Consider the following 15,082-nt stretch of genomic DNA (forward strand, 5'->3'; position numbering starts at 1 on the left):
TATCAGTACCACGTGCAATCATTAAGTAGACAAAAAGCCAGTACTTTGCAACACGTGTGCGGTAGATGGTTTCAGATAAAGGATACACTATAAATATACTTAAATATTCAATAAATTACTTAAGACAGTAGACCATACAATAAATCGCGCTCCTAATAAGTGGCAGAATTAGCTTCCATAAGTGAACGTCGAACACAGTGAAATTAAATGATATAGCAACTTAAAATCGAGCAAAAATAGACATGAACCACTTGGCTTTCAAGACACACGTGGAACAAATGTTGAGAATTCCAGTAATGACACAGGTTCATTATTTGTATGCAATATACAACGACCTAAACTGGAGGAGGGAGTGGCAACTGTGAATCCATAATGCTTCGGACTGAATAACCAGAGCGCCATCTTGTAACACCTTGTGCCTAAATAACAGCTCGCCTTCGCAGTTCGTTACAAGTTTAGCAAGAGAAATTAATGAAAAATGAACAGTGAGATGCCAATGTTACACGAGTGAACTGATTGCAACACTTTGCTAATTATAACCACTTCGAGTAACTCTCGAGGAACGCTCTCAGCCGGCCGGAGTGGCCGAGCGGTTCTAGGCGCTACAGTCTGGAGCCGAGCAACCGCTACGGTCCCAGGTTCGAATCCTGCCTCGGGCATGGATGTGTGTGATGTCCTTAGTTAGGTTTAATTAGTTCTAAGTTCTAGGCGACTGATGACCTCAGAAGTTGAGTCGCACAGTGCTCAGAGCCATTTGAACGGTCTCACCAAATCCGCAGAAGTGCTGCAGCCGCCTCTGACCTGCTGTAAGTACCCTCTACCTCCCCGTGCGACAATTATGTGATTTACTACACATGTCAGACCGCCCGGTTTGCCGTGCGCTCTAACGCACTGCTTTCCGGGCACGAATCCGCCCGGCGGCCGAACCGCACAATAACCCTGGGTTCGGTGTGGGGCGGCGGTGGGGTGCGTGGACCACTGAGGGCTACGCCGGGAAATAAGCCTCTCCGTCTTTTCTAGGTCCCCAGTTCCATACCATACCACAAATGTCAGTTTCAAACCCACTACTATATTGCTCTTGGCAGAAGTGATGATTTCCAGTTTTATAATTACACATATTCCAAAATTACGAGTTAGCATATGCTTACTAACGCTTTAGTATCAGCGTATAATATACGTCAATAATTATCTGTTGGCGGTCAGAGAATTGATATCACGTATGTTCTCACCCTTTTCAGTCTATAAATACACCCATGTTTACAAAAAGAACACCTTGAACGACAAGAGATAGGACGGTCATAATCACAGGAAATGTACATTAGTGTGGTCCGCGAAACTGATTAGAATTTCAACCATGTCGGCCTGAGCGTTCAAGGTCGGCATCGATATCGCGGCGCAACACAACCTACCGGTAAAATGTGGCAGCGGCTCTCGTTGAAGCTATAAACCGAAGGTAATGGATCAGTGCGATTTGAACAGACGTGCAGGATGCCTCGCAAACGTATGCGCGAAGCGAACCGTCAAATCAGTCATTTTGAAAGGGGACGCATTATTCGCAAGCGAGAAGTGTGATACATTCATGCGGGAAATTGCTGCTTGTGTAGGACGAAGAGTTTCGGCAGTGCGATGGGTGTGTGCCAAATGGTTCACGGAAGGCCGTAGAACACGACGAGGTGGGTCAGGTCGCACGACGCTGACCTCCCCCCCCCCCCTCCCCCCTAGAAGATCGACACATCACATCCGAATGGCATTGCAGGACAGATCTGCGTCGTCCTCTGCTCTGGCGCAATAGTGAAACTGTGTAACAAATCGTACACTATTAGGGGTGACAGTCCATCGCCGTTTATTACAGTACGGGGTGGAAATTGTATTGTATGTTAACCATGGACCTAGAAACGACGGAGAGGCTCCGTTCCCGCCGCAGCCACAGTGGTCCACAACCCCACAACGACTACCACAGTCCACTTCACCCCTCCGCCGCCCCAAACCGAATCCAGGGTTATTGTGCGATTCGGCCCCCGGTGGACCCCCCAGGGAACGTCGCAGACTAGACGAGTGTAGCCCCTATGTTTGCGTGGTAGAGTAATGGTGGTGTACGTGTACGTGAAGAACTTGTTTGCGCAGCAATCGCCAACATAGTGTAACTGAGGCGGAATAAGGGGAACCAGCCCGCATTCGCCGAGGCAGATGGAAAACCGCCTAAAAACCATCCACAGACTGGTCAGTTCACCAGACCTCGACACAATTCCGCCGGGCGGATTCGTGCCGAGGACCAGGCGCTCCTTCCCGCCCGGAAAGCCGTGCGTTAGACCGCTCGGCCAACCGGACGGGCACGGTACGGGTTACTTGCGTGTCGTCCACTTATCCGCCTACCTTTGACGAATGTGCAGAAACATGCTAGACGGTAATGGTTTATGGAATGACGTCACCTGGGACAGGAATGGCATCAGATAGTGTTTTCGGACGAATCCAGGTTCCCTTTGTTTTAAAACGATGACCGCATTTTGGTTCGTCGCAGCAGGGCGAACAGCACCACAGTGACTGCATTTGAACAAGACGTACAGTGCCATCTTAAGGCCTTGCGGTGTGAGGTGCTACCGGGTACAACCACAAATCACAGCTGTTGCTTGTCCAGAGCACTGTGACCAGTAGGGGATACGTGAATGACGTCCTGTGACCTGTATGCATACCCTTTCTGTACAACACCCCAGACGCCATTTTTCAGCAAGACAATGCAAGACCCTTCTCGGTGTCACAGCCTTTTGCCATGGGCCGCCAGATCACCAGACTTGTCGCCAATCGAAAATGTGTGGAACGACAGGTGCAGCGTTGTGACCTAGTGCCAGTCACCACAAGGTGAATGCAGCATGGATGACAATTCCACAGGACACCATTCGTGCCTTAAACACGTAATGCTGTTACGCGCGGAACAAGTTACCAGGGCTACCCCGTTCGTACCAGACAACAGGTCACGTACTGAAACGAGCTGACTGAACTTCAGAACGTACTACTGTGCATATCCTGTAAATATGAACGTCCTATCTGTAGTTATTAAACGTGTTCCGTTTTTTTTTTTCTTTTTATTCTTCTCCCGCAAGTTATGATTAACCTTCCCTTTTGAAATGTTAGTTTGAAACCTTTCGTGAAAACTGTCGTTAGATGATGCTGGTAGAAACACTCGTTGTTAAATTTCGTGAAGCACTATTTCTTTTCTTACACGTAGCAGTAACACAAAAATCAAATCACCGCAATAGTCAGAGATGCTACAGCTTAGCTTTCGATTACTTAATTCGTGTCAGTGTCACTTTATTAGTCATACGTAAATATTTCTCTCTATATTTTGATGTCATATATCCTTTTAGTTTATTGCTCTATAAATTATTCTTGCGGCATAAAATTCCGTTGTTCACGTATCTGACTGCGGTTGTCATCGTGATGTGCAGATGGAACGAAAAATTCCGCACTTGGCCGTCGGTATGCGATTCCTCATGGCATTTGAGAGCATGTGTATCTAGCAAAACCTAGTCTCGCCAATAGGTTTAACAGAAAATCTTTATTTATACAATAAGACGTTACATTAACTACTTTCAGACGTAAACGGCGACTTTTTCCCATTCACGACACAAATAAAGCCAATAAAAAACAATAGTGAATGCAATACCATCGTCTATATCCGACGAGGTACAAAAAACACAATAAGTAGACTACACTAGATTGCACGTTATGCTATGCACAATATTTTGCAGTGAACACATAGTGTCTTGTGGGGCGATCATTCTGTTGTAGAAATAATTCAAAAGCCAAGATCGCTTAAATACTGTTTATTGGATGGCCGGTTTCAACACACTAAAGGTGCCATCATCGGATCTGAATGTAGCTTAACATTTATAAACCATTTGGATATAACGATACACGAGGCAGACCAGCTGATATAAAACCATTGTCATGACCATGAGACCAGTTGTTTTTTTATTTTTTATTTCTGTGACAATGTCCGCGCGGAGTGGCCGCGCGGTTAGAGACGCCATGTCACTATTTGTGCGGCCTTTCCCGCCGGAGGTTCCCGAGTCCTCCCTCGGGCATAGGTGTGAGTGTTATCCTTAGCGTTAAGTTAGTTTAAGTAGTGTGTAAGTCTAGGGACGAATGACGTAAGCACTGTGGTCCCTTAGGAATTCACACACATTTGAACATTTTTTCTGCGACAATGATTTTATATCAGCTGGTCTGTCACATGTATCGTTATATCCAAATGGTTTATAAATGTTAAGCTCCATTAAGATCTGATGATGGCACCTTAAGTGTGTTGAAACTGGTCATCCAGTAAACAGTATTTAAGCGACCTTGGCTTCTGAATTATTTCTACCACGCACAATAATTCCATTCTTTACTTTTGACGTCCAGGCTGATGTTCATAGAGCCGGTACATACACGTACACGTACGAGAAACGTTCACTATAGAGATGATGATCAAAGCTGTTACGTTACACTTGCAGACACTTCGCCGGCCGCTCGCTGTATCATACTTTACTGGACCCTGCGCAACATAGCTGCATCCACCATTGCCCAAGCGGCATGCACGCGAACTGTTAGGTCGTGTACATCCATGGGTGAAGTACTGTAAAACTTGGTCCGCCCGTCTAGCCGCGCTGTCCAACGCGCTTCTTCCAGAGCGGGAAGGCGTGCCGGTCCTCGGCACGAATCCGCCCGGCGGATTGGTGTCGAGGTCCCGTGTGCCGGCCAGCCTGTGGATGACTTTTAGGCGGTTTTCCATCTGCCTCGGCGAATGCTGCCTGGTTCCCCTTATTGCACCTCAGTTACACTATGTCGGCAATTGCTGCTCCACGTACGCGTACACTGTAACTCCTCTACCACGCAAACATTGAGGTTAACACTCGTCTGCTGCGTGACGTTCCCGGGTAGGGGGTGTCCACTGGGGCTCAAACCGCACAATAAACCTGGGTTCGCTGTGGGGCGGCGGTGGGTGGGTGGACTACTGTGGCGGCCTGTTGTGGGGTTGTGAACCACTGAGGGCTACAGCGGGACAAAGCCTCTCCGTCTTTTCTAGGCCCCCTGTTTAATACACACACACACACACACACACACACACTATAAATTTGTTCCTGTAAGTGTCCCTACAAATAAAAATCTAATGGATTAATGTCTGGGGAACGTGGAGCCAGAACATTGGACCTTCACGACCGATCCATTTACCTGGAAGTGCTTCGTTTAAATAGTTTCGCACATCCATTCCAAAGTGTGACTGTGCATCATAATGCTGAAACCATAGCTAACGCCGAACATCAAATGAAACGTTTTCAAATGGGTCAGGCAAAGTATTGCAAAGAAATGTCCGTTACAGGCACGCATTCAGTTTGTATGGCAATAGGTAAGGGCCCAAAAACACTCTTCCCACGATTCCAGCCCACAGGTTTATATCACGGCGTGCCTAAACCCCACGTTCACGGTTGATACGTAGGCTGTGTTACGCCCCATAATGACTGTTGTGGAGGTTGAAACTACCTTCCCGAGTGCAGCTAGATTCGTCAATCCATATCCTGTTATTTATATAATGTACATTATCATCCACCTGGTGTCGGCCCCAATAGCTGAGTGGTCAGCGTCACGGATTGCCGTCCTACAAGCCCGGGTTCGATTCCCTACTGGGTCGGTGATTTTCTCCGCTCAGGGACTGGGTGTGGTGTCGTCTTCATCATCATTTCATCCCCATCCGGTCGCCCAATGTGGCGTCGAATGTAATAAGATCTGCACCAAGGCGGCCGGACCTGCCCCGTAAGGGGCCTCCCGGCCAATGACGCCAAACTCTCATTTCCATTTTCCATCCACTTGGTGCAAAAGCCATTCACAAAACTGTACTCGTCGAATGTGGTCTTCTGGGTGCTGTTGTTGTGTTAACGTGTAATGTAAATGATATGGATGCAGTTCTTTACCGTGCAACTCTTCAACAATTAGTCTTTGAGATAAGTGCCTTGCAATATCACGGGCACTTCGCCGAGGTGAGGTGAGTGGTGAACGGTTTCAAGAATAGCGTCCCCTGTTTGTGGAGTACGCCTGGTCCTTGGCCGACCTCTGTCCATTACTCACGGACGCAGATTACCGGTTTCCCGAAGGCGTTTCTCCAGGCGACGATAAACATTGTTATCGGGATGGCGCCTTTGAGAATACCGTGAAGCATACGCCCGAGCTGCAGCAGCAGCTTGATTATCGGATGTTCCCAGCACGAAGAGCACATCGACGTATTCACCGCATGCGTTCTCCACCGGGAAGTCGCCCTACATGAATTCGACAGAACCAGTTATGGTTGTGCGCTGCGCTGTTAGTAGATACACTCCTGGAAATTGAAATAAGAACACCGTGAATTCATTGTCCCAGGAAGGGGAAACTTTATTGACACATTCCTGGGGTCAGATACATCACATGATCACACTGACAGAACCACAGGCACATAGACACAGGCAACAGAGCATGCACAATATCGGCACTAGTACAGTGTATATCCACCTTTCGCAGCAATGCAGGCTGCTATTCTCCCATGGAGACGATCGTAGAGATGCTGGATGTAGTCCTGTGGAACGGCTTGCCATGCCATTTCCACCTGGCGCCTCAGTTGGACCAGCGTTCGTGCTGGACGTGCAGACCGCGTGAGACGACGCTTCATCCAGTCCCAAACATGCTCAATGGGGGACAGATCCGGAGATCTTGCTGGCCAGGGTAGTTGACTTACACCTTCTAGAGCACGTTGGGTAGCACGGGATACATGCGGACGTGCATTGTCCTGTTGGAACAGCAAGTTCCCTTGCCGGTCTAGGAATGGTAGAACGATGGGTTCGATGACGGTTTGGATGTACCGTGCACTATTCAGTGTCCCCTCGACCATCACCAGTAGTGTACGGCCAGTGTAGGAGATCGCTCCCCACACCATGATGCGGGGTGTTGGCCCTGTGTGCCTCGGTCGTATGCAGTCCTGATTATGGCGCTCACCTGCACGGCGCCAAACACGCATACGACCATCATTGGCACCAAGGCAGAAGCGACTCTCATCGCTGAAGACGACACGTCTCCATTCGTCCCTCCATTCACGCCTGTCGCGACACCACTGGAGGCGGGCTGCACGATGTTGGGGCGTGAGCGGAAGACGGCCTAACGGTGTGCGGGACCGTAGCCCAGCTTCATGGAGACGGTTGCGAATGGTCCTCGCCGATACCCCAGGAGCATCTGTGTCCCTAATTTGCTGGGAAGTGGCGGTGCGGTCCCCTACGGCACTGCGTAGGATCCTACGGTCTTGGCGTGCATCCGTGCGTCGCTGCGGTCCGGTCCCAGGTCGACGGGCACGTGCACCTTCCGCCGACCACTGGCGACAACATCGATGTACTGTGGAGACCTCACGCCCCACGTGTTGAGCAATTCGAATTCGGCGGTACGTCCACCCGGCCTCCCGCATGCCCACTATACGCCCTCGCTCAAAGTCCGTCAACTGCACATACGGTTCACGTCCACGCTGTCGCGGCATGCTACCAGTGTTAAAGACTGCGATGGAGCTCCGTATGCCACGGCAAACTGGCTGACACTGACGGCGGCGGTGCACAAATGCTGCGCAGCTAGCGCCATTCGACGGCCAACACCGCGGTTCCTGGTGTGTCCGCTGTCCCGTGCGTGTGATCATTGCTTGTACAGCCCTCTCGCAGTGTCCGGAGCAAGTATGGTGGGTCTGACACACCGGTGTCAATGTGTTCTTTTTTCCATTTCCAGGAGTGTACATGCATGCAAATTAATGGATCCCATTCTCATGTGACAGGCTATTTTCATGTGACAAAATGAAGCCCTCTTGTAAACAGCGAGAAGGTCTGAAAAGTGAAAAAACGAGCCATACGAGGATTCGATCATAGCCCCAATGTCTATCCAGTCTTTTTATTTATTTGTTTTTATTTATTTATTTATTTATTTATTGAGTGGACCTCGCATTTCCCCTTATACCCCTTCCTTTCTCTCCGCAAAAGTGCCTTCACTGGCCAGGTATCAGTGCCTTTGTTGTGTACGTGCACAATATTGAAATAAAGAAATAAATAGGATTGTATGTTCTTCCGACAGCATGAAGTAATAATTTCCTTTAGTAATGGTTAATGGTGAATTGTATTTAGTCAAGTTTACTCTTGGCTGACTAAAATGTATTTCTCCATGAAATTTTTCTTGTAATTAAATAAAAGCAATCTTCTATTGCTGCGTGTTCATTTTCCCAATGATTCCGTTTACTTGTTTTTCCTTTGTTGCCGACTTCTATTACTGCTCATACACCTGCATCACTTACATGGGATAGCTACAGCAATGCAAGAGATTCTTCTATAGTTTCTGCGTTTACGCTCCGTCGATAATCTGTTAAGTCGCGTAATGGAGCTCAGTTGTGGGGCTCCCCTGATTATGATACGCAGCATATTGCCAAATGTTTTCCGATGATTGTCCTCCTGCGCCATCCGAAAATATTCCCATTCAGTGAAGTTGAAGTATCTGGAGAACATAGCATCTTGGTTCTCAATAACATAGCTGACTGCATGTCTGATCATTCATAGTGCTGCATTTTGTTTAGTAAATTGGTATCGCAGGCCGTCAGCACGCGTCACTTCACTAGCGTTCAGATAGCGTGCGTTCGTCTTATCAGTGATGGCCAGTTGGTTGCCTGGGAAAGTTCCACATTTCCTCCGCTGCTCCGCAAACAAATCTGTGTGCGAGCGATTAACCGTCTCCGTATTTGTGGCAGGCGCCCGTTGCACTCACTTGGAGACCTTCCCAGTGGTGCGGTCGGTTTTTTTGAAACTAACATTTCCAGGGGCAGATGTGGACTCTGACCACAATCTATTGGTTATGAACTGTAGATTAAAACTGAAGAAACTGAAAGAACCAGAGGTTGTACAGAGGTTCAGGGAGAGATTAAGGGAACAATTGACAGGAATGTGGGAAAGAAATACAGTAGAAGTCGAATGGGTAGCTCTGAGGGATGAACTAGTGGAGGCAGCAGAGAATCAAGTAGGTAAAAAGACGAGGGCTAGTAGAAATCCTTGGGTAACAGAAGAAATATTGAAAGGAGAAAATATAAAAACGCAGTAAATGAAGCAGGCAAAAAGGAATACAAACGTCTCAAAAATGAGATCGACAGGAAGTGCAAAATGGCTAAACAGGGATGGCTAGAGGACAAATGTAAGGATGTAGAGGCTTATCTCACTAGGGGTAAGATAGATACTGCCTACAGGAAAATTAAAGAGATCTTTGGAGAAAAGACAGCCACTTATATGAATATCAAGAGCTCAGATGGAAACCCAGTTCTAAGCAAAGAAGAGAAAGCAGAAAGGCGGAAGGAGTATATAGAGGGTCTATACAAGAGCGATGTACTTGAGGACAATATTATGCAAATGGAAGAGGATGTAGATGAAGATGAAATGGGAGATACGATACTGCGTGAAGAGTTTGATAGAGCACTGAAAGACCTGAGTCGAAACAAGGCCCCGGGAGTAGACAACATTCCATTGGAACTTGGGAGAGCCAGTCCTGACAAAACTCTACCATCTGGTGAGCAAGATGTATGAGACATGCGAAATACCCTCAGACTTCAAGAAGAATATAATAATTCCAATCCCAAAGAAAGCAGGTGTTGACAGATGTGAAAATTACCGAACTATCAGTTTAATAAGTCACGCGAATTCTTTACAAACGAATGGAAAAACTGGTAGAAGCTGATCTCGGCGAAGATCAGTTTGGATTCCGCAGAAATGTTGGAACTCGTGAGGTAATACTGACCCTACGACTTATCACAGAAAATAGATTAAGGAAAGGCAAACCTACATTTCTAGCATTTGTAGACTTAGAGAAAGCTTTTCAAATACTAAAGGTGGCAGGGGTAAAATACAGGGAGCGAAAGGCTATTTACAATTTGTACAGAAACAAGATGGCAGTTATAAGAGCCGAGGGGCATGAAAGGGAAGCAGCGGTTGGGAAGGGGGTGAGACAGGGCTGTAGCCTATCCCCGATGTTATTCAATCTGTATATTGAGCAAGTAGTAAAGGAAACCAAAGAAAAATTCTTAGTGGGTATTAAAGTCCATGGAGAAGAAATAAAAACTTTGAGGTTTGCCGATGACATTGTAATTCTGTCAGAGACAGCAAAGGACTTGGAAGAGGAGTTGAACGGAAAGGACAGTGTCTTGAAAGGAGGATATAAGATGAACGTCAACAAAAGCAAAACGAGGATAATGGAATGTAGTCGAATTACGTCGGGTGATGCTGAGGCAATTAGATTAGGAAATGAGACACTTAAGGTAGTAAAGGAGTTTTGCTATTTGGGGAGCAAAAGAACTGATGATGGTCGAAGTAGAGAAGATGTAAAATGTAGACTGGCAATGGCAAGGAAAGTGTTTCTGAAGAAGAGAAATTTGTTAACATCGAATATAGATTTAAGTGTCAGGAAGTCGTTTCTGAAAGTATTTGTATGGAGTGTAGCCATGTATGGAAGTGAAACATGGACAATAAATAGTTTGGACAAGAAGAGAATAGAAGCTTTCGAAATGTGGTGCTACAGAAGAATGCTGAAGATTAGATGGGTAGATCACATTACTAATGAGGAGGTATTGAATAGAATTGGGGAGAAGAGGAGTTTGTGGCACAACTTGACAAGAAGAAGGGACCGGTTGGTAGGACATGTTCTGAGGTATCAAGGGATCACAAATTTAGCATTGGAGGGCACCGTGGTGGGTAAAAATCGTAGAGGGAGACCAAGAGATGAATACAATAAGCAGATTCAGAAGGATGTAGGTTGCAGTAAGTACTGGGAGATGAAGAAGCTTGCACAGGATAGAGTAGCATGGAGAGCTGCATCAAACCAGTCTCAGGACTGAAGACAACAACAACCTATACTGTGATTTAGGTTAAGATCCCAGGTATCACATATTGCAGCCATTCCCCATGGTGGGCTCTCGTTTGCGAGTAATTGACGAAAAAAAAAATTCGAAATTTTGTGTGACACTCACTAGCGTTAAAATATCGTGTTACGTAATCTACTTTCATGGTATAATGGATAAGATGACACACGCGCAGGTGGTCGTGGGTTCGAATCTCGTCATGTACACAACTTTTTTTTTTTGTAAATCTTTATCGAAAGTACTTCAATCGTTATTTTTATTCAATTAATTGGTTTCAATAAAATTTTTATTTCTATTCCTTTGTCACATGACTTTAATCACCGTATGAACTTTTTCATTTGTTGCATTTTTTCTTCATATCACTCGTTTTACAATCGGAATAGTGCTCTGAGCACTATGGTACTTAACATCTGAGGTCATCAGTCCCCTAGAACTTAGAACTACTTAAACCTGACCAACCTAAGGACATTACACACATCCATGCCCGAGGCAGGATTCGAACCTGCGACAGTAGCAGTAGCGCGGTTCCGGACTGAAGCGCCTAGAACCGTTCGGTCAACGTGGCCGGCGGAATTTTTTTTTAGTATGAATTTAATTATATGTATCTATTATAATATTCAATTATTTGAAAATTCCGATCAGTCAGTTAGAAAACCAAGACGAAATAAAAACGGATTTTTATTACGAGATGCGCAATTTGTTTTGCACGGTAATTGTCCTCAAACATTTGAGACGTAACCTAAATACCTACTTCAGTATGGGAAAAATTACGCATATGAAAATTTAAATGAAAGACAGGTTTATAAGTAAAACGAAATTCAAGCAAAATGAGAAACAAATGTAATGATCGCAGTAATGTTGACGAAAAAGCAGGGTCATAAAACAAATGAAATTAAATTGAAATTAATACATAAAATTAATTAAATACGCATGAACAAAGGTTTCAAGTGGAGAAAGAATGATGGGGAGAAAATTGAGAGGAAACGAAGAAGTTGATATTATGATTAAAATTATGACAAAGGAATAGAAATAAAACATTGCATTCTAACCAATTAATTGAATAAAAATAGTGATCGAAGTAATTTCCATTAAGATTTAAAAATAAAAAAAAATCAGTGCAGTTGCCTAGGTTCGAACCCGCAGCCTTTCCTATCCATTATACCACACACACTATGTGACACAATTTTTTTAGCGCTATTGGGTGTCACACATAATTTCGATTTCTTTAATTTTCGTCGCAAACGGGGACCCACCAGGGTGAATGGCTGCAGTGTGTGATACCTGGGATGTTATCCTACATCACTGTATAGATAGTTTCAAAAAATCAATCGCACCGCTGGGAACTTCTTGTGAGTTGGATTGGAAGCAGTTTGTTGGTCGTGGGGATTTTGTCACTGACAGTCAGATACGACTGCTCAGTACTATTACATGCGACACAGCTTCCGAAAGACGAAAACCCAATTTCGGAAACCGTTTTTCGCTGTCGTGTTTACATGTTAAGGTCTGAAGCGGATTTGTTAGCCCAGTAAAACATGGCTCCTGGAAAACAGCTGATCCAGTTTCTAATTTAGTGAACTCAATCGTTATTTCTCTTCGCTTAAATATTACAGGTAGACAGTCTAATATTTCTGCTTCTCCTACACTGCATAATAATTCCATATTAGCCGAATATGCAGAAAACAAGACGTAACTTCACAATCCAAGCACGTTTCAAAACCGGTTGCGTTTACATGGGAGCGAAAATCGATTCCGGAATTGGAAAACCGGCAGGTAGAAGCGGATTTCCAGAACCGATTTTGGAGTGTTTACATGACCACCGAGAAGCGGTATTGGGAAATCGGTTTACGAAACCTGGCTTTGGAAGCGCCACGTAAAAGGGGTATCATTGAGCTACGATGGCTGCGGGGTGATACACGTTCTTATGCGCTACACGATGTGACTGTTGCCAGTTCTTCGTTTGCATTCATCTGTTTTCAAAAAGCATCCGATCTGATTTTGCTAGATAAAATTTTGACTTGATTCTGGACGAGGAACAGCATGCCGACCTCCAGTTGCGGTATTTTTTCTACACTCTGTTTACTACTCTACCTCTTACAATTAAAAGCAAACTGTGAACAAATCGAATTTATTCTCAAAAGTTATATGTATTTCTATATATCAATATTCTCTTTTTATCCTTGCTACGTATGGGGAAAAGCAACTGCTTAAAAAAACCAAACTTCGCCCTCAACAGGCCATGAAGACCCAACGGTACCGACCGGCCGCCGTATCATCCTCAGACCATAGGCGTCACCGGATGCGGATATGGAGGGGCATGTGGTCAGCACACCGCTCTCCCGGCCGTGTGTAAGTTTCCGAGACCGGAGCCGCTACTTCTCAATCAAGTAGCTCCTCAGTTTGTCTCACAAGGGCTGAGTGCACCCCGCTTGCCATCAGCGCTCGGCAGATCGGATGGTCACCCATCCAAGTGCTAGCCCAGCCCGACAGCGCTTAACTTCGGTGATCTGACGAGAACCGGTGTTATCACTGCGGCAAGGCCGTTGGCGAAAAGCAACTACACTTCTACTGAATCTAGCTACGGAGAGAATAAGAAAAAAATTAAATTCTTCTTTGACATTAATGAACAACACGAGATTTATTAGTCAGTTAACCGACGCATTTATTGTAACCGAATTCCGATGAGTAGCCCACAATACCACAAAACAAATTAATCTTTTGCCACCGCCAGTTTTGCCCTGTCCATTATTAAAATTAGCAGACTTCAGGTGTTGGCGACCATCTACCATACTTATCCCTAAGTTTGGATGTACACTCCTGGAAATGGAAAATAGAACACATTGACACCGGTGTGTCAGACCCACCATACTTGCTCCGGACATTGCGAGAGGGCTGTACAAGCAATGATCACACGCACGGCACGGCGGACACACCAGGAACCGCGGTGTTGGCCGTCGAATGGCGCTAGCTGCGCAGCATTTGTGCACCGCCGCCGTCAGTGTCAGCCAGTTTGCCGTGGCATACGGAGCTCCATCGCAGTCTTTAACACTGGTAGCATGCCGCGACAGCGTGGACGTGAACCGTATGTGCAGTTGACGGACTTTGAGCGAAGGCGTATAGTGGGCATGCGGGAGGCCGGGTGGACGTACCGCCGAATTGCTCAACACGTGGGGCGTGAGGTCTCCACAGTACATCGATGTTGTCGCCAGTGGTCGGCGGAAGGTGCACGTGCCCGTCGACCTGGGACCGGACCGCAGCGACGCACGGATGCACGCCAAGACCGTAGGATCCTACGCAGTGCCGTAGGGGACCGCACCGCCACTTCCCAGCAAATTAGGGACACTGTTGCTCCTGGGGTATCGGCGAGGACCATTCGCAACCGTCTCCATGAAGCTGTGCTACGGTCCCGCACACCGTTAGGCCGTCTTCCGCTCACGCCCCAATATCGTGCAGCCCGCCTCCAGTGGTGTCGCGACAGGCGTGAATGGAGGGACGAATGGAGACGTGTCGTCTTCAGCGATGAGAGTCGCTTCTGCCTTGGTGCCAATGATGGTCGTATGCGTGTTTGGCGCCGTGCAGGTGAGCGCCACAATCAGGACTGCATACGACCGAGGTACACAGGGCCAACACCCGGCATCATGGTGTGGGGGGCGATCTCCTACACTGGCTGTACACCACTGGTGATCGTCGAGGGGACACTGAATAGTGCACGGTACATCCAAACCGTCATCGAACCCATCGTTCTACCATTCCTAGAGCGGCAAGGGAACTTGCTGTTCCAACAGGACAATGCACGTCCGCATGTATCCCGTGCCACCCAACGTGCTCTAGAAGGTGTAAGTCAACTACCCTGGACAGCAAGATCTCCGGATCTGTCCCCCATTGAGCATGTTTGGGACTCACGCGGTCTGCACGTCCAGCACGAACGCTGGTCCAACTGAGGCGCCAGGTGGAAATGGCATGGCAAGCCGTTCCACAGGACTACATCCAGCATCTCTACGATCGTCTCCATGGGAGAATAGCAGCCTGCATTGCTGCGAAAGGTGGATATACACTGTACTAGTGCCGACATTGTGCATGCTCTGTTGCCTGTGTCTATGTGCCTGTGGTTCTGTCAGTGTGATCATGTGATGTATCTGACCCCAGGAATGTGTCAATAAAGTT

At 46.6% G+C, this 15,082-nt stretch overlaps 1 pseudogene; it reads right to left on the reverse strand.

Annotated features, from left to right (window-relative positions):
• Positions 1–13,348: 13,348 nt before the first annotated feature.
• LOC126425340 (5S ribosomal RNA) lies at positions 13,349–13,466 on the reverse strand (annotated as a pseudogene).
• Positions 13,467–15,082: the final 1,616 nt, after the last annotated feature.

The sequence above is a fragment of the Schistocerca serialis genome, chromosome 10 (genome assembly GCF_023864345.2).
Source record: "Schistocerca serialis cubense isolate TAMUIC-IGC-003099 chromosome 10, iqSchSeri2.2, whole genome shotgun sequence".
NCBI classification, from domain to species: domain Eukaryota; kingdom Metazoa; phylum Arthropoda; class Insecta; order Orthoptera; family Acrididae; genus Schistocerca; species Schistocerca serialis.